Genomic DNA, 20,118 nt, shown 5'->3' with positions numbered 1-20,118 from the left:
GGATGGGCATTCGGGAGGGGGGGGTGCAGGGAGCACAGAGTTTTGCTCTATGCAGATGATCTGCTACTCTATATTTCGAGCCACTTAGCCAGCATAGAAAGATAACAGGACTCCTCAGTGAGTTTGGTGCCTTCCCCGGTTACAAACTCAACCTGGGAAAGAGCAAAGTCATCCCGGTGAACCCCTGAGAGGGAGGAGTGAAGCTGGAAGAACTACCATTGCTTCACAGCGCCAGGGTCCCAGGTTCGATTCCCGGCTTGGGTCACTGTCTGTGCGGAATCTGCACGTTCTCCCCATGTCTGCGTGGGTTTCCTCCGGGTGCTCCGGTTTCCTCCCACAGTCCAAACACGTGCAGGTTGGGTGGATTGGCCATGCTAAATTGCCCTTAGTGTCCAAAAAGGTTAGATGGGGTTCCCTCCCACAAGCCCCGAAAGACATGCTTGTTCGGTGAATTGGACATTCTAAATTCTCCCTCTGTGTACCTGAACAGGTGCCGGAATGTGGCGACTAGGGGATTTTTACAGTAACTTCATTGCGGCGTTAATGTGACAATAATAAAGATTATTATTATTATAACCCAAACCAAATTCACGTTCCTGGGGATACAAGTGGAACCTCTCCAGCCTGTTGGAGGATGTGAAGAGGGACCTGCAAAGTTGGGACTCACTCTCTCTTTCACTAGCAAGAAGGGTACAGATGGTCAAAATGAGTGCCAAGGTGCCAGGATGTCACTGTCCGGGTGCCAAGGTGCCAGGATGTCACTGTCCGGGTGCCAAGGTGCCAGGATTTCACTGTCCGGGTGCCAAGGTGCCAGGATTTCACTGTGCGGGTGCCCGGGTATCAGGTCGCCACTGGCCGAGTGCCAAGTTGGCACTGCCTGGGTGCCAGGGTAACTGTCAGGGCACTGCCCCTGACCTGGACCTGACCATCTGCCGGGCCTCCAATGCTCTCTGAGCTCCCCGGCGTGGCCATCACACCTGGCCTCCATTTGTGGTGGCCACTGCCAATCGGCACCAGGGTGAGGTCTCGCCGATTCGGCCGATGACTAGCGGGAGGCAGCAGAATGCGCCCTCAAGCCGGCTGTGCATATTTAAATATTGTGATCTGTATCGCGCCCAGCGAGGGAGTGATCAAAATCTCACCAAACGTAGCGGTTCGGCAACTCGCGCGCAGCTCAGCGCTGGGTGCGAAACCCGTTTTGCGCCTCTACCAGTGTGCACCAGCGCAGCAGGATCGGTGCTGGGTGCAGCAGGGTGGTTAAACCGCATCCTTTGTCTTCAAAATGGTGACTTTGGGCCATTGTGAGTGCGCGTCGACCGTAATTAAAAACATTTGTCCTTCGAATGGTCCAGCACAATCTGTGTGGACTCTTTTAATTTGGTCATCTGGAGAAACTCCCATCCAAACGTCCTGCGGTTGAGTGGTTAGCACTGCTGCCTCAGAGCGGCAAGGACCCAGGTTCAATTCTAACCTTGGGTGACTGTGTGGAGTTTACACGTTCTCCCCGTGTTTCCTCCGGGTGCTCCGGTTTCCTCCCACAGTCCAACGATGAGCAGGTTCGGTGGATTGGCCACGCTAAATTGCCCCTCAGTGTCCAAGGGTTAGGTGGGGTTCTGTTATGGGGGTTACAGGGATAGGTCAGGGGAGTGGGCCTCGGTGGGGTGCTCTTTCAGAGTGTCGAATTGATGGACCAAATGGCCTCCTTCTGCACTGTAGGGATTCTATGAATTCCTGTGTTGGCTCCTTTTTCTCCTGCTGTTGCTGTTGTTTACGGTCAACAATCTTTTTATTCTTGTTGACCATTGATGAATGAAGGGAGTCAACATTCCCAGACAGAATGTTCTTCCCAATGAACTCGAGAGTTTCCTTATGGTCAGGTGTTCCGAGGTACACCTCAACGTCTTGTTCCTCTGTGGTTTGGAATTTACAAAGGAAGCACGTAAGTGCATTTCGGTCATTCTCACTGAATTTTTCAGTACAGTTTTGACCTTCATCTCTGACACAGCATTAATATGCATCTTCCGTAAGCTCTTTGTCCTTTGTTTCTTCATGTGGACCACATTTACATAGATTACATAGAACATACAGTGCAGAAGGAGGCCATTCGGCCCATCGAGTCTGCACCGACCCACATTAATCCCTCACTTCCACCTTATCCCCGCAACCCAATAACCCCTCCCAACCCTTATGGACACTACGGGTAATTTAGCATGGCCAATCCACCTAACCTGCACGTCTTTGGACTGTGGGAGGAAACCGGAGCACCCGGAGGAAACCCACGCGGACACGGGGAGAACGTGCAAACTCCGCACAGACAGTGACCCAGCGGGGAATCGAACCTGGGACCCTGGCGCTGTGAAGCCACAGTGCTAATCACTTGTGCTACCGTGCTGCCGAAAATTCAGAGTACCCAATTATTTTTTTCTAATTAAGGGGCAATTTAGCATGGCCAATCCACCTAACCTGCACATCTTTGGGTTGTGGGGGTGAAACCCACGCAGACACGAGGAGAATGTGCAAACTCCACACGGAGAGTGACCCAGGGCTGGGATTTGAACCCGGGTCCTCAGCGCTGTAGGCAGCAGTGCTAACCACTATGCCATGTGCCGCCTTTGTTGCAGTATGCTGAGCCTTTGCCGTCTTGGTCCCAGCACTGCCACCGTGGCCACATCTGCTTTTAGAGCTTTTTCACCAGTTGCTGCTTTCTGCTCCTTCAGGCTTTTGGTTGGGCCTGTTTCAGACTCTGATATGAGATTTACCTTGGCCCATTTTAGCTTAATTCTCTCCATCTGGGATGGATAGTTATCCTTAACAGCATGCAGGGACAAGTCTGTCTGTTTAGCTGCATATTTACATTGATACAGCCGCTCAACAGAAGAACTGCTCTGGTATAGGTTTTAAATGTTATTGTTGAGGGTTTCAAGGCGATATGTCGTAGTTTCTCTTGGTAAACAGTTTGTGGGACAAACAAACCAACTGTGCCAATATCGACCTCCATTTTCACCAGTTGTCAGTCTGGTAAAGGAGTACAGTAAGAAGTCTTACAACACCAGGTTAAAGTCCAACAGGTTTGTTTCGATGTCACTAGCTTTCGGAGCGCTGCTCCTTCCTCAGGTGAATGCAGAGGTATGTTCCAGAAACATATATATAGACAGATTCAAAGATGCCAGACAATGCTTGGAATGCGAGCATTAGCAGGTGATTAAATCTTTACAGATCCAGAGATGGGGTAACCTCAGGTTAAAGAGGTGTGAATTGTGTCAAGCCAGGACAGTTGGTAGGATTTCACAGGCCAGATGGTGGGGGGGTGAATGTAATGCGACATGAATCCCAGGTCCCGGTTGAGGCCGCACTCATGTGTGCGGAACTTGGCTATAAGCTTCTGCTCGGCGATTCTGCGTTGTCGCGCGTCCTGAAGGCCGCCTTGGAGAACGCTTACCCGGAGATCAGAGGCTGAATGCCCTTGACTGCCGAAGTGTTACCCGACTGGAAGGGAACATTCCTGCCTGGTGATTGTTGCGTGATGTCCGCTCATTCGTTGTCGCAGCGTCTGCATGGTCTCGCCAATGTACCACGCTTCGGACATCCTTTCCGGCAGCGTATGAGGCAGACAATGTTGGCCGAGGAGTGACCCAGTAATGGTTTATTGTGTCCGCAGTGGCCAGTATGTTCGACAACAGTTCATCATCTGACTGTGATTCTGGGCCCTGTTGGGGCCCTTTTTGTATCACGTGGATGCTCTTCCCTCTATTCGTTTTTTCACTTGATGTACTTGGTTCTTGCTTTTTATAATTCTTGTTTGAAACTTGTTTCTTTCTCCAACAAGGGGGTTTGATGTGCCACCTTTTACCACAATTCTTCAATTTTGCATCTTTACTCCAGCAATTAGTTGCTGTGTGCCCATATTTTGCACATCGGTGGCCATTTTGAACCCGTGTCTGTGTTCGGGTCTCAGCCGACATTTTAAGGATTTCAGTTCTCGAGCTTAATTGTTGTGCTTCCTTAGCTGCTAGTTCCAGAGAGATTGCAACTTCTAAAGCCTTCTTTAGGTCTAAGTTGCTTCCTGTTAACAGCCTTTACTGGATAGGTTCGCTTCTTAGCCCAAATACAAGTCTGTCTCTAATGGTGTCATTCAAGACATCTCCAAATTCACTGTATTCAGCTAATTTCTTCAAAGTAGCAACACATTGTTTGATTTATTCGCCTCCTTGCTGGTTACGTTTATGGGACCGTAAACTCTCGGTGATGTTCGTCTGGACAAAGTATTTGATTCTATCAGTGTATGAGATCCAGCCCTTGGTGCTTTCAAAATACAGCCCCAGGTGCCAAAAACTCACCAGTTTTACTATGGGACAGCTTGTGTGAGCACAACGTACCACACCGTTCTTATCACTACCCCACTTTTTTTTTCAGATAAGGTAACCCTGAGCTCGGCCTGTCTCTTTCTGTGTTTTGCAAGGGGTGTTGCAAAACTCCCCTTGCTCACAATTACTTGTTGCATAGTATTTGCTGCTTTACTTGTGACTCACAGTAGAGGGAGCACTGTTCCAGAACTTTCTGGGCAGAGCACGTGGCAAGCTTCTTTTGTTGCAGTTTTCGCCGAAATCTTTGTTACATTTTGGTTCCTTTGATGGTTGCTGCTATTATTTGGCACCCCTCCATTGCCAGCTTTGGTGCAGCGATATTTTTATCTTCTTAATCCTCTTTGGATGGCTGCAGTGTGAATTGATGACTTTTCTTACTCCTCTGGATTTCTGCAGTTCTTTTTCAGGGGTTTGCAGTGTGGATCAACCACCTCATCGCCAGTTCCTTTGTGATATTTTTAAAGGATAGGTTTGCAGACCACAAGGATATAAACAAACAAGAGCTTTATTTGAAAGATGTCTTCTCACAGGTTGCTAGAATAGACTGACTGTTAGCCTGCCCAAACTGCTGATGACGCCATCAGGATGTCATGTGATCAAACTCTTAAAGTGACCTTGTTCCAACTAGTAACAAGCACGGGTGCACAACAATATCTGTTTAATGTCATCAATGTCACTTACATGTCATTTGCCAGATTTCCTCTCTGGGGCCTGCATGCTCGTTTGACCTTTTCCATAGTTCTTCCACCCTTGCCCTCAATCCCTCTTCCTCCCACTGCTTCCCTTGCCACCCCTGCCTTTGCCGACTCCCACCCTTACCAACTCCCAGCCTCTGTTCAAGCCCGAGTCCTCTGCGTCTGCTCTTCAGCTGTTCCTCTCTGGCTCCTGACCTTCGTTCTGAACTCGCACTGAATTCCTGGGCTCCATCTATTGGCAGCGGTTGGTCAGTGGAAGTGGTCCTGGCATTTCAGCTGATACCTGCACTCACCAACTATTGGCACTAGATGGAGTCTTGTCAATCTAAAAGGCTGGACTGAAGGTGGAGGTCATTTTTTTAAACAATTTACATTGTATTGCACATTGTATTTCTTTTATATTTAGTGGCACATGACTCCGCAAACGACAGTTACAGTATTTCAACTTGAGATTGTTTTGAGAACCACAGGCACCTAACTCTGGCTTGAACATTGATTCCTATGGGAACTTATGATTGGCATAAAGTTGGATTGTCACAAACCCTGACGCACAACTTTGATGTGAGGACTTCACGTATCTGCATATTCCCATAAAATGGCAATGGAACTAGGGTGGATCATCGCTGCTTGTCTCAGTGTTAATCTGCATTTGTTCAACTTTGCTTATTTGTAAAATGTAAATAAAAATGTTCTTTCTGGTTTCATGCAATACAAAATATGTAATTTAAACTCATTTCAAGCATTCCCAAGGACAGGGAAAATTATCCAAAGACTGAAACTAGAATAAATCTCCTGAGAAGACATGGCCTGTGCATCATAGCCAGATATGGTTAGTGCATGAGCAGCATTATATAGCCTCATAGGTGAGAAGGAGGATGAATGTCCTCATTGTACAATGCGCATCCCAAATTAATGTTTTAATATGATTGTATAACAATTGGACTATTTCATAATCTTCTTAATACAACAAAGTCTCCAAAAGTGCAAAGGGGGAAATGAAATGAAAATCGCTTATTGCCACAAGTAGGCTTCAAATGAAGTTACTGTGAAAAGCCCCTAGTCGCCACATTCTGGCGCCTGTTTGGGGAGGCTGTTACAGGAAACACTGAGTAACAGATGGGAGAGAAAAAAGTTGATGGAAACATAGTCAATAAGTTAAGTTTTAAGGAGGACTTTGAAGATGGCTTTGGGGCAGCACGGTAGCACAAGTGGATAGCACTGTGGCTTCACAGCTCCAGGGTCCCAGATTCGATTCGCCGCTGGGTCACTATCTGTGCGGAGTCTGCACGTTCTCCCTGTGTCTGCGTGGGTTTCCTCTGGGTGCTCCGGTTTCCTCCCACAGTCCAAAGATGTGCAGGTTAGGTGGATTGGCCATGATAAATTGCCCTTCGTGACCAAAAAGGTTCGGAGGGGTTATTGGGTTGCGGGGATAGGGTGGAAGTGAGGGCTTAAGTGGGTCGGTGCAGACTCGATGGGTGGAATGGCCTCCTTCTGCACTGTATGTTCTATGTTCTATGAAGAAAGGGATAAAAGTCTAGGGATAAGAGATTAGGGGCACGATTCAGCGACTATGGCGAGATTCAAATTGTATATTTAAATGAGCTATTCGACTCATTTAAATACTCTGACTGCAATTTGCACACGGCGTCTGGGTGCAAAGATTAATCAAGCCAGATAACGAAGGCTTGATTAATTAGTGAAAATATAATATTTACTGCAAAATAGTATGGTAAATATCTGACAGCCAAATGATAAAAAGGAAAACAAAGACCAATCTTTTATACAATACTTAATTTACTCACAAAATGTCAATTCATTTTTGCTTGAGGTATTTAATCAATGCCAATTCTTATGAATAAGATTAACATGCCATGAACAAAACCTCTTCTTTTATTTCAAATCAACATTTTATGCATCTGTGGGCTGCGGCCTGTGAGACGCCACACAGGCCCCCATTCGAGGCCAAGACGTAAGCGTTCAGGGTTGCGATGACCTTGACGATCTCCAGGAGGGGGTGTCCCTCTACCCCACTGATGTGTTAGGCAGGTCGGTGCGGTGTGGACTGCACTTGATGCAGTGATGCGAGAAACAGACCTCTAACACTGTCGAAGATCCAACACGGTTTTATTGAACGATAGAACTAACATACATATTTAACTGTGGGTCGACACTATACTGAACTGACTGGAGACCTTGTACTAGCCTGACCAGACTTACTAGCTACCGCATGGTGTTTGCACTTGCTAGCTCGTGGACTCTGACTGTCTTAGTGCCTGGGTCCCGAGAGAGCGGGAAACCCAGTGCCCTCTGGCTTTATAGTGGTGGTGTCCTGTCTGGTGATTGGCTGCACTGTGCTGTGTGCTTACTGGTCATCCTGTGTGTCAATCACTGCCTGTCTGCACTTCATTATATACATGCGTGGATATTATGACATCTCCCCCCTTTTTGTTCCTAAAATAAATATTAAGGTGCGGATGCTTATAAATATATATATACATATGTGCCTGACTATATACAGAAAGATGTCTAAATGAACGTATATACATAGGAAGGTTGCGATAGTGCAGATACATGGCAAACAAAGCGATATATGCAGAGGTCCAATTGGTGAAGTCACAAAAATGTACAGAAGCTCAGTCTATAGATTTAGTCTTTATGGTGGGCGACGAATTCTTGTTGATTTCCACAGAGGCAGATCAGGAGCCGCCTGCGCTTGGAGAGGCGGGATCACTGGCATCGCGGTGGGCGCGTGGACTGGCAGGATTGCTGGTAGATCGGTGGCCTTGTGGTAGGGCACGTCCGGAGGAGGCATCGTAGGCGGCGGGGCACGCCTGTCAGGTAGCGGGCGTGGAACTCTTCGCAGTGCCCGTCTGTTGCACCCAGCCATGCGGACAAGGAATGATCTTGGGGCCACTTGCTTGAGCACAACAGCTGTGGCTGACCAGCCGCCCTCAGGCAACTGTACGCGAACATGATCAGTTGGGGCCAGCTCGGGCAGATCCGTAGCATGTGCATTGTACGTGGCTTTCTGTTGGGCCCGTTGATGTGTTGGGTGTTCTGGATCACAAACAGGTCACCAACACTGGAAGTGGTGCAACTCTATTTTATTATAAGGTTAACTATATTAACATACTTGAACTGTGGGTAAATGCAATACCAGCTTTAACTGTTGACCCTTGCCTAGTCCTAACCAGGTGATGCACTCAGCATATGGTGAATGTCTGTGTTGCAGGCTGTGAGCTCTGTGCTCCGAGCTGGCTGCTACTAGAATGAGCGGGAACTCTCCTGTCCCCTGTCTTTATAGTGCATGTGCTCTCACTGGTGATTGGCTGCGGTGTTGTGTATTCTGATTGGTCCCTCTGCATGTCCATCAGTTTGTGTGTGTGTGTGTGTCTGCACCATAATATACTGGTGTATATTATGACACCCGTGACTGCTGCATTTTCTGTAGGACCGTAAGGTGGTCAAGGTCGGGAACATGGACGGCTGGAACTGTGGTCCTCAGAGTGCAATTCATGAGCATCTGGGCTGGAGACAACCCAGTGGACAGTGGGGTTGCCCTGTATGCCAGCATAGCCAGGTTAAAATCGGAGCCTGAATCTGCAGCTTTGCACAGCAGCCGCTTTACAATGTGGACCCCTTTTCCGGCCTTCCCGTTTGACTGCTGGTAGTGGGGGCTGGAGGTAACGTGACGGAAGTTGTAGGACTGTGCAAAACCAGACCATTCCTGGCTGTAAAAGCAAGGACCGTTGTCGCTCATTACCGTGAGCGGTGTCCCATGCCTGGCGAACGTTTCTTTGCAGGTTTTGATTACCACCTTCGATGTAAAGTCGGACAGTTTCACTACTTCTGGGTAACTGGAGAGGTAGTCGACCATGAGTAGGTAGTCGCGCCCCTTGGCGTGGTAAAGGTCTTCAGCGACTTTGGACCACGGAGAGGTCACAATCTCGTGCTGCTGCAACGTTTCTTTGGGTTGAGCTGGCTGAAACTTCTGACAGGTAGGGCAATTGAGGACTGTGTCGGCAATGTCCTGGCAGATGCCCGGCCAATAGACCGCCTCCCGAGCTCTGCTAGCACAGTGCAAACACCATGCGGTAGCTAGTAAGTCTGGTCAGGCTAGTACAAGGTCTCCAGTCAGTTCAGTATAGTGTCGACCCACAGTTAAATATGTAAGTTAGTTCTATCGTTCAATAAAACCGTGTTGGATCTTCTACAGTGTTAGAGGTCTGTTTCTCGCATCGCTGCATCAAGTGCAGTCCACACCGAACCGACCTGCCTAACACATCATGGTGGATATTATGACACCCACTAGGTGCCAAGTCCGCGAGGACATGGCACAGGTGCCTGGCCGTCTCCTTGCTGAGGCGGAGTCTCCTGCGGAGGCACGCGCTGTCCATCATCTGTTCGAACGACCTTCGACGCTGGTACACCCTGCGCCATCGCGGGCCTCCCCTTCTGGGTCCCTCCCTGGCTTTATGGGCGGCTGGGTCCTCAGGGTGTGGAGGGGGGGGGGGGGGGGGGTCTGGCACATGGGCCGTCGCCTCGAGCATTTGCAGACGCTGCTGCTGCTGCCGTCTCCGAGATCTGGCCGCCCGGCCTAGCAGCAGCACCTCTAGGGCAGGTTCTGCGGCATCCAAAATACCGTCCATACCGTTCAATATCCGTAAGACATTGGGAGAGGGTGTCAGACTAACAAACAGCGGTGGCTCCCACTCTGGGACCCTCCATTTCCCCATTTAGTCGCCCCCTCCAACCTGGAACACCCTGCCCGCGTACTCCAGTCGCCAGTGGGCCCCCCTCACCGGACCCAAGACCCTGTACCCCAGACACCCGCTCATAACGTCACCTGGACCGGATGATGGTCCTCTCCCCGTGGCACTCACCCACCCTCTGGCCATGGACATGTCCCGGAGCAGTGTCCCATCCCCTGGGTGTTCGGATGTTGGCTGCTGTGTATGTGGTGTTGCCTCCCGCAGTGTTCAGGCTCCGTGTCCAGACATCATGGTGTGATTGGGATGCTAGGCAGTGACTAGGAACAGGGCAGCACGGTAGCATTGTGGATAGCACAATTGCTTCACAGCTCCAGGGTCGCAGGTTCGATCCCGGCTTGGGTCACTGTCTGTGCGGAGTCTGCACATTCTCCCCGTGTGTGTGCGTGGGTTTCCTCCGGGTGCTCCGGTTTCCTCCCACAGTCTAAAGATGTGCAGGTTAAGTGGATTGGCCATGATGAATTGCCCTTAGTGTCCAAAATTGCACTTAGTGTTGGGTGGGGTTACTGGGTTATGGGGATAGGGTGGAGGTGTTGACCTTGGGTAGGGTGCTCTTTCCAAGAGCCGGTGCAGAGTCGATGGGCCGAATGGTCTCCTTCTGCACTGTACATTCTATGACTCCCAAATGCTACATGACCCGCCCTACCACAGGAATCCACTTGGATTGTGTGAAGTGCTCACTTAACCACGGTTGCCAATTCCCTATGAACAATAGCCTTCAGACGCAGGGCTGGAGGCCTCGGCAATCTGTGGGGGTTATGGGTGGTCAGTGGGACAGACAGTCAGGGACAAGGGTTGTTCCCAGAACCGGTACACACGACCCAGGGGTTGGCATAGTGGTGCTGCACGTGGCTGCCCCCCCCCTCCCCGCGCCTCCCATCCACCCTCCTATGGCGACCCACCCCTGTGGATGTTTCCCCCACCCCCAGCCAAGGGTCCTCCACACCCCACCGAACACAGAGGCAGCATGCCCAGTGCCCTCGGGCTCTTTGCCAGTGAGCAAAGATGGCGATTCACTTCCTCGGCTCCCTGCAAAAGCCCTTCCACCAGGCTCACGTTTTTAAAATGGAGTACTAATCGGCGCCAGCGTGAACACTTGCTGGGGAGGCCGATGAATCACGGGAGGCTGTTGGATATGGGGTGGTTCCCATTAATTGTATGGAAATAGGACTTAAGTGGCGATAATTGGTTTCTTGCCACACTGTGGCGAGATCCTGATTTTGCCTACGGGTGCAGGCCGGTTGCATCGCAAACTGCTTGGTGTCTGGCGCGGTTCTCATTTTTGTCCTATCCCGCTATTCATCGGCCTCCTTTCGCTTGAGTGAGAGAGCAACAAGGCGGGAGAATCGCGCCCATATAGTTTGAAAGGAGTATTGCTAGGAAAAGTGGTAATATGGGGAATTAGTGGTGAGAGCTGTAATGTGCCGCTATGTAAGGTTAGGTTAGAGAGTCTGGTGAAAGGCACTGAAGTGGTGGTAGGAGTAATAGAAAGATTGCCTTTTTCAGGTGTACACGTTATCCTAGGTAATGATATAGTGGGATCATAGGTGGGAATGTAGCCTATTGTGGTTGAAAAGCCAGTGGAAAGTCAAACCACTGAGATGATGCAAGAAGTATATCCTGGGGTGTTTCCTGATTGTGTGGTAGCAAGATCACAAAGCCACAGGTTGAGACAGGAGGAAGAGAACTTAAAGAGTGCCGATAGGGACGCTGAGGTTCAGTTGTCAGAAACCATGTTTGATCAGATGGTTGGCAAAGAACAAGAGAAGGTGTGAGTGAAGCGGATATCTTTAATTCAAGCATGTTGGCTGAATTATAGTAGTAAGATTCAGAGATAAAGCAGTTGTATCAGAAAGCATATACGGAAATAGAATCTGAGTGTATATTAGTGTGTTATTATACTTGAAATAACGTATTAATGAGAAAATGGAGACCTTTATATATTCAAGCAGATGGGAAATAGGCAGAAGTTCATCAAGTGGCATTACCAGTGGATTATAGAAAGGAGGTTTTGTGGGTAGTGCATGAGGTTCCAGTAGGGGGTCATTTAAGAGTAAGGAAAACTCAAGCAAAAATACAAAAATATTTTTAATGGTTGGGGGACTGCATAAGGATATAATTTAATTTTGCTGTTCATGTCACACGTTTAGATTTAGATTTATTGTCATGTGTACCGAGGTACTGTGAAAAATATTGTTCTGCAACAGTCCAGGCACGTCGTTCCATGCAACCGTGATGGAATTCTACCTTCAGTTCTCTTTCCATCACTGTGTGCAATGATCTCCTGACTTTGCCTAATCATACTTACAAATTTTAGCAGTGATATGAAGAAAATGCAAGTGAATTCACCTGATGAAGGATCTTGCGATTCGAAACAAACCTGTTGGACTTTAACCTGGTGTTGTGAGACTTCTTACTGTGCTCACCCCAGTCCAGCAATGTCTCTGAAGATCTTTATGATTTTATTCCTTCCCTCATAGCTTGGTATTATCCAGAAACTTAGGTGCTCAGCTTTTATACTTCCATCAGGTCATTACTTAACAATGTTGTTGGTGTCAATGATATTCGAACAGATGAGAGTCTTGACCTTGGCTCAAAGTATTTTCCAATAACATCTGTCCAACTAATCTGCTCCCACTGACCACTACTTTTAATAATAATAATCCCTTATTGTCACAAGTAGGCTTCAATGAAGTTACTGTGAAAAGCCCCTCGTCGCCACATTCCGGCGCCTGTTCGGGGAGGCCAGTATGGGAATTGAATTGAACCCGCGCTGCTGGCATTGTTTTGCATTACAAGCCAGCTGTTTAGCCCACTGTGCTGAACCGGCCCCTGTTCTACACTGTTTAGTTCTGTTCTACTTACTAAGAATTCAACTCCAATAAGTGTATTAGGCATGACATGTCTCACCCAAAGTATTGCAATTATTCCCATTGCCTTCATCTGTGGAGGCTCCCTTCAACACTTGAAAGTTTCGAGCACTCACGGGACATTGCTTATCTTTAACTGGTTCGAAGTGAAGCAAATCATATTGGTAACAATGGCAAGGAGTAACCCTCTGGTTTATAAATAGACTACAAATACAAGTTCCACCCCATTGGGAACGAAATCAGATTTCCTTGCTCTCAATATTATTCACCAACTGAATTCATTCTCTGATTACAAATACTTAGGAGTTTAAAAATGAACTAATCCCTCGAATATGTGTTGTTACTGTAACACTTTGCTGATGTCTCGCCATTTCACAGGTAAAGAAACTACCTGTTGAAGGTGGTAGTGAAGGAATGCGCTGCCCCCGGAAGGTTGAGATGAAGGTTGCTTATGTTGGTCCTTCCAATTTGGAAACGGTGCAGCAAGAGGGTCCAGAGTAATGTCCTTCCCTCCTGTCCATACAATCTATCTGACCCCCTCGCCGCTTTCTCTCTATGCAGAGAAGAGCACAGACCTTTGGGGCGAGGCAGCAGAAGGTGGCCCTTCTGTGGCAACCATCTTGATGACCACCAGCAACTCATGTCCACCTAGTCCACAGGGAAGGAGTTCAGATTCCAGGAGGCTGCAAAACACTTCCCATGGAAACCTAATCCCCCTGAGGCACTGGTGTTCAGACATGTTGGGAGAGCTGATCGTCTAGCTATAGACCCTTGCCTCCCTCAAGTCGTATTTTTGTGTCCATGTGCTCTGTCCTGCGGAGCAGCACGTGGCTGAGCAGAAGGCAGCATTACTGCTGCTGTTGGTGTTGCCCCTGGCGATGCTGAGGGCGGTGTTGCTGCTCCTCTTGTTCCCCATCGGAGGTGCAAGCTGTGCAAGCTACTTCCATGCAGCAATGAAGGCTGGCAACAGGCAAGTGCAGCTGAAGATGAGCAGAGTGTCAAACAGGCTAACGCATTTCCAAGAACTCCTTCTGTGTGCAGTTCTCTTCTCACACTATCCAGATGTTTTCTTAACCTTCTCCCCCGAATATCCACTCTGTACGACACTGGACCTGTTTTTGCCACGACCGTTCTCAGCACCAATCTGGGCCAGCAACAAAATTCTTCACACAAATCATCCACTTCAAACATTCTTTCTACCAGTCAATGGTGTTTCTTCTGTTGGTTCTGTTTTGCCTCCACCTTCCCCAGTTGTGTTCTGGTGCGCCTCCTCATTAGTAACTCAGCAGGTGTAACACCTGAGGTGACATGAGGTGTAGTACGTGAGGTGAGCAAGAACCAGGCCAGTCTGAGGTGTAAAGCGGCTGACGACTGTTTCTTCATGGCGGCTCTGAATGCTTGGACGGTTCTCTCAGCCAGTCCATTTGAAGCAAGGTGGTAGGGAGCAGTTCGAATCTGTTGAACACCATCAGTTCTCATAAAGTGTTGGAATTCTTCATGAGTAAAAGCAGTTCCATTTCTGAGGCCAGACCCTCAGGCAACCCCTGGGTGGTGAAAGTCTGTCGCAATTTCTCTACCGTTGCTGATGAGGTCGTGGACTTCATTTTGTGCATTTCCAACCACTTGGAGTGACCATCTACTATAAGCAAGAACATAGAGCCCATGAATGGGTCCGCAAAGTCCACGTGTAGCCTTGTCCAGGGTCGACCTAGCCACTCCCAAGGTGTACGAGGGAAGCGGATGAAAAGTGCTGCCGCATTTGACGCTGTTTCATAGAATTTACAGTGCAGAAGGAGGCCATTCGGCCCATCGAGTCTGCACCGGCTCTTGGAAAGAGCACCCTACCCAAGGTCAACACCTCCACCCTATCCCCATAACCCAGTAACCCCACCCAACACTAAGGGCAATTTTGGACACTAAGGGCAATTTAGCATGGCCAATCCACCTAACCTGCACATCCTTGGACTGTGGGAGGAAACCGGAGCACCGGAGGAAACCCACGCACACACGGGGAAGATGTGCAGACTCCGCACAGACAGTGACCCAAGCCGGAATCGAACCTGGGACCCTGGTGCTGTGAAGCAATTGTGCTAACCACCAAGCTACCGTGCTGCCCTTCACGTTGTTTGACTGGATTCTCTCTGTCGATATCCATTCCCCGCGGGGCAGTACATTTAACTGCGTGCGTGCATCTTCATCTTCCACATCCCAAATTGGGCAGAATGTAGCTCCTGTAACAACAGATTCCCAGTGGGGGCGGGAACCGCCACCCATGCTACACATAATAATGTGCCGTCTTCATAACTTAACTTATCTTTTCTTATCACAGTAACTTCATTGCAGTGTTAATGCAAGCCTACTTGTGACATTAATAAAGGTTATTATATTATTATTATTTATGGAACTTTTGGACTCTGAATATTATGGCTAGTCCCTCCTTTTCAATTTGGGAGTCAAAGTCCTTGAGGCACAGGTAATAGGTCTTTCTGCACCTTCTTCCATCTTCTGGGCCCAAACCATCCCTATTCCATAATCGTCGCAGGTAAAGATGATCTCTTTTGAGGGTTCAAAATGGACCAAGAGACTCAATGACTGCAAAGCTAGTTCAACCTGTTCAATGGCTTCTTTCTGATGCAGCACATTGGCAGAGCGGTTAGCACTGCTGTCTCACCGCGTCAAAGTCCGGGGTTCAATTCCAGTCTTGGATGACTGTGCGCAGTTTTCACGTTCTTCCCTTGTCTGCGGGCTCAAGTTTCTTCCCACAGTCCAAAGATGTGCAGGTTAGGTGGATTGGCCTTGCTAAATTGCCCCTTAGTGCCCAAAGGTCAGGTGGGGCTACGGGGTTCGGGCGGGGGGAGTGGGCCTAGGCTAGGGTGCTCTTTCGGAGGGTGGGTGCAGACTTGATGGGCCGAATGGCCTCCTTCTGCACTGTAGCGATTCTGTGAATTTGGGGATGGGCAACAAATACCGGCCTTGCCAGCGATGCCTAGATCCCACGAAAGAATAAACAAGAATGGAGATTAGAATCAAATTGTTTCTACAATGTACTAACCCTGGAGGCAGAATAAAGCAGCACAGAACAACCAGCCAGTACAAAATGATTTAAAGTTGGAATTGAGTTTAAGGTCTGAGATTTAATTTAAAAAATGCCCCAAGAAGTATTACATTTGGGATTCAGTTCAAGCTTCAAAAATATCTGTCCAAAACACATTAAAGTTGGAATTCAGTTTCATGTTATTTTAAAGTTGAATGATGTCACCACAGTTCTTTACATTAGACTTGCATTCCCTTTTTATTCTTTCATGGGATTTGGGTGTAACAAGCCAGGGCAACATTTACTGCCCATCTCTACTTGCCCTTAAGAAGCTGATAGTGAGTCACCTTCATGAACCACTGCAATTCAAATGATGCAGGCATTTCCACAGTGCTGCTCGGAAGGACGTTCTCGGACTTTGGTCCAGTGACAGTGAAGGAAATGTGATATATTTCCAACTCAGGATGGTGAGTGATTGGAGGAGAACCTAACCCAGGTATCTGCTGCCCCTGTCTTTCTAAATGGTAGCGGGCGTGGGTTTCGAAGGTTCTGCCTTGGTGAGTTCCCTTGGTGAGTTCCTGTGGTGCACCTTTTAGATGGTGCACACGGCTGCCACTGTTTGTCGGTGGTTGAGAGACCTCTGATTTGTGCCTTGTAGATGATGGACAGACTTTGGGGAGTCAGGCGGTAAGTTACTTGCAGGGTTCCTAGCCTCTGACCTGTGCTTGTAACAGCATTTAAAATGATTGAGTCAGTTCAATTTCTGATCAATGGTAATCCCCGGGATATTGATAGTGGGGGATTCAGTGATGGTAATGCCGTTGAATGTCAAGGGATGATGGTTAGATTCTCTCTTGGTGGAGATTGTCATTGCTTAGCACTTGCATGGCGTAAAGGTTACCCTGCTCCCTTTGTCGTTCTAGGCGGTAGGGAGCATAGGTTTGGTAGGAGCAGTTGAAGGAGCCATGGTAAGTTGCTGCAGTGCACCTTGTATATAGTACACCCTGCTGCCAATTGTGACTTCTCAGATACTGAAGCAGCCTGTTTCCATATGCAGCAAGACCCAGACAATATGTAGGCTTAGTTTACATCTTGTATAAAATACACACTGCTGCCACTGTCATAGGTGGTGGAGGGATTGAAAGTTAAGTTTGTGGGTGGGGTGCTGATCAAGCCGGCTGTTTTGTCCAGGGTGGTATTGAGCTTCTTGAGTGTTGTTGGAGCTGCACTCATCCAGGCAAGTGGAGAGTAGTCCATCACATTCCTGACTTGTGCCTTGTCGACGGTGGACAGGCTTTGGGGAGTTGGGAGGTGAGCTACTCACCTCAGGATTCCCACTCTCATGATCTGCCCTTGTAGCCACAGTATTTATGTATCTGTTCCACTTCAGTTTATGGTGAATGAATGTAGCACCGTCAATATGACGCAAGGCAGGTTGAGGTAATGTCAATTGAAGGTTTTATTAAGCAGAACTTTATCCCCAGCAGCGTGGTTACAGAATGCAACTGCTGAGGGAAATGGAGGGGAAAACTGGGTTCTTATACCGGCATTTCTGGGTGGAGTCCAGTAGGTGGCAGATCCTATCAGGACCTGGCATCCCTCCACCAATAGCCTGTCGACACGTGGTGTACCGTATTACCCCTAATACATACCACCACAATGAAATCCCCAGGATGTTGACTGTGGGAGATTCAACAATGATAATGCCATTGATTAGCATGGAGAGATGGTTAGATTCTCTCTTGTTGGAGATGGTAATTGCCTGGCATTTGTTTGGTGCAAATGTTATTTGCCATTTATCAATCCAAGCCTGAATATTGTCCAGGGCTTGCCTCCCATGGCCATCGACTGCTTCAGTATCTGAGGAGTCGCGGATGGTGCTGAACATTACCAAACCATCAGCAAACATCCCCACTTCTTACCTTATGGTGGAGGGAAGGTCATCGACGAAGCAGCTGAAGACAGTTGGATCTAGGATACTACCCTGAGGGACTCCTGCAGCAATATCTTGGGACTGAGATGATTGGCCTCCAGCAACCATTACCATCTTTCTTTCTGTTAAGAATGACACCAACCAATGGAGGCTTCTCTCCCTGATTCCCATTGACTCCACTTTTGCTGTGGTTCCTTGATGCCACACTTGGTCAAATGCTGCCTATACGCCAAGGGCAGTCACTCTCATCTCAATCCTTGGTCCAGATTTGGACCAAGGCTGCAATGAAGTCAAGAGCCAACTGGCCCTGGCGGAACCCAGAAAAATATTAACATTTACTTCGTAAGGTGAACTCAGTACCATATTCTAAAGTCAGTAATAGTTCAGAATTGCTACTACAAAAGTGCAATGCACAGGCAATGAGCTTAGCTCACTGGAGGCTGATATTCTTGATCCGAGTTTTGCCAGTTTTTTTTGAAAACATATAAGGAAACATGGAACAAGATAAAGAAGAAACTATTTGGTTTCATTGAACCAATTTCCTCAGTTGAACGTGGATCTGAGTGTAAGTTTTTGTGATGTGAAGCACATGGGTACAGGGAACATTAAACAAAGAGTGAGTCATTAGCAGAGGTGAAGAAGGAGTTGGTAGTGATGTATCATCATGCACCTATGTTTCTAGTTACTGTGAGTGTAACTGTTTTGATAGTAGACCCATTGTGGTGAACCACGGTTATTGTAGTTCCACTGTTGTTCCACTGTTTGTTACAGAGCTGTATATATTCTGTTACTGTTTGTTCCATTGTTACTCACTGTGTTGTATATTGTTGTTCTTCCGTGGCTCTGCCCACAAGGTGTTGTAGATAGCTGACTGACCTGTAGCCCTGTCTCCAGGCTGGGTTCAGCAGCAGACAGGCTACATCTTAGAGTATTAAAACCATTACTGCGTTTTCTATAACTTGCCTCGTGTGTAATTGATGGTGCAGCACCCATCTGATAGGCAGTAGCCTGTATGGTAAAACGTGATGATCCAACATTATACAAGTCACGGAATCAGCACATTTCAAATTGTGCTTATACTTTCGACTAACCCACTTTCAAATGGATATTGTGCATTGAAAGACAACATCTAGGTCAAGGCTGGAATTTAGTGCTCTAACTTCGAAGAACAGACGAGCATGCAGAGATGTGAGAAACCGAAAGGGGAGGAGGAGGTCTTGTCGCAACACAGCGATCGGCTCACCTCGATCGGTGAGGAGTTGCAGAGGTTGGTGGAGACCAACAAATGCCTGCGAGTGAAGTTGGAGGACCTGGAAAACAGATCTAGGCGGCAAAATCTGAGGATCGTGGGCCTGCCTGAAGGGGTGGAGGGCTCGAGGCCGACGGAATATTTTGGCAAGATGTTGGCGGATTGTTGGGGGAAGGAGATGATCCCTCCCGATACGAACTGGATCAGGCTCATCGGTCATTGAGGCCTAAACTGAAAGTGAATGAGCCGCCAAGGGCGGGAATTATTTGTTTCCATAGGCACCATGTGAAGGAGAAGGTCCTGAGTTGGGCGAAGCAGAAGTGGGAGGTGCAGTGGGCTGGAGCTGGTGTACGTGTAGACCAGGACTTAAACGTGGAGTTGGCGAAGAGGCGGGCAGCCTTCAGATGAGTGAAGTCGGCACTGTATAACAGCGGGATGCAGTTCAGTGTAGTTTATCCAGCTAGGTTGAGGGTGACCTACTACTCCCAAAACTTTTACTTTGAGACAGTGGAAACGGAGGAAACGTTTTGAAGGCAGGAGGACTGAAGCAGAAGTGAGAAATGAGACTGAGGATTGGTCTTCGACGGTGGCACAGCGGTTAGCATTGTCGCTTCACAGCTCCGGGGTCCAGGTTCGATTCCCGGCTTGGGTCACTGTCTGTGCGGAGTTTGCACGTTCTTCCCGTGTCTGCGTGGGTTTCCTCCGGGTGCTCCACAGTCCAACGAGGGGCAGGTTAGGTGGATTGGCAATGATAAATTGCCCTTAGTGTCCAAAGGGGTTGGTGGGTTACGGGTATCGGGCGGAGTTGTGGGCTTAAGTGCGATGCTCTTTCCAGGGGCCGGTGCAGGCTCGATGGGCTGAATGGCCTCCTTCTGCACTGTAAATTCTGTCCATGTCAATGTCTATTTCACGTTGTTATGTGTTTTAAATGGGGTGAAGTTGCCTATTTGGTGAGGTAGGAGTTGGGTTTTTTTGCAACGACGGTTTTCTGGGGCTTGTCTGTTTGCACTGGGTTTGTTTGTTCAAAGGGGATTTCTTGATTTCCTGGGACCGGGTAGTGGGGAGGTGATTGGAGAGGAGTGAGGCTGGGGCAGGGGCCTCCACACTAGCAAGTTCAAGCTGGCTAGTGAACGGGAGTGGGGTGGGGTGAGGGGCTGCGGTCATTGGAGCCTGGTCAAACAGGTTTCGATGGGCCTAGGAGGTG

This window comes from Scyliorhinus torazame, chromosome 3, assembly GCF_047496885.1.
Source record: "Scyliorhinus torazame isolate Kashiwa2021f chromosome 3, sScyTor2.1, whole genome shotgun sequence".
Lineage (NCBI taxonomy): Eukaryota > Metazoa > Chordata > Chondrichthyes > Carcharhiniformes > Scyliorhinidae > Scyliorhinus > Scyliorhinus torazame.
This window is presented reverse-complemented; position numbering follows the sequence as displayed.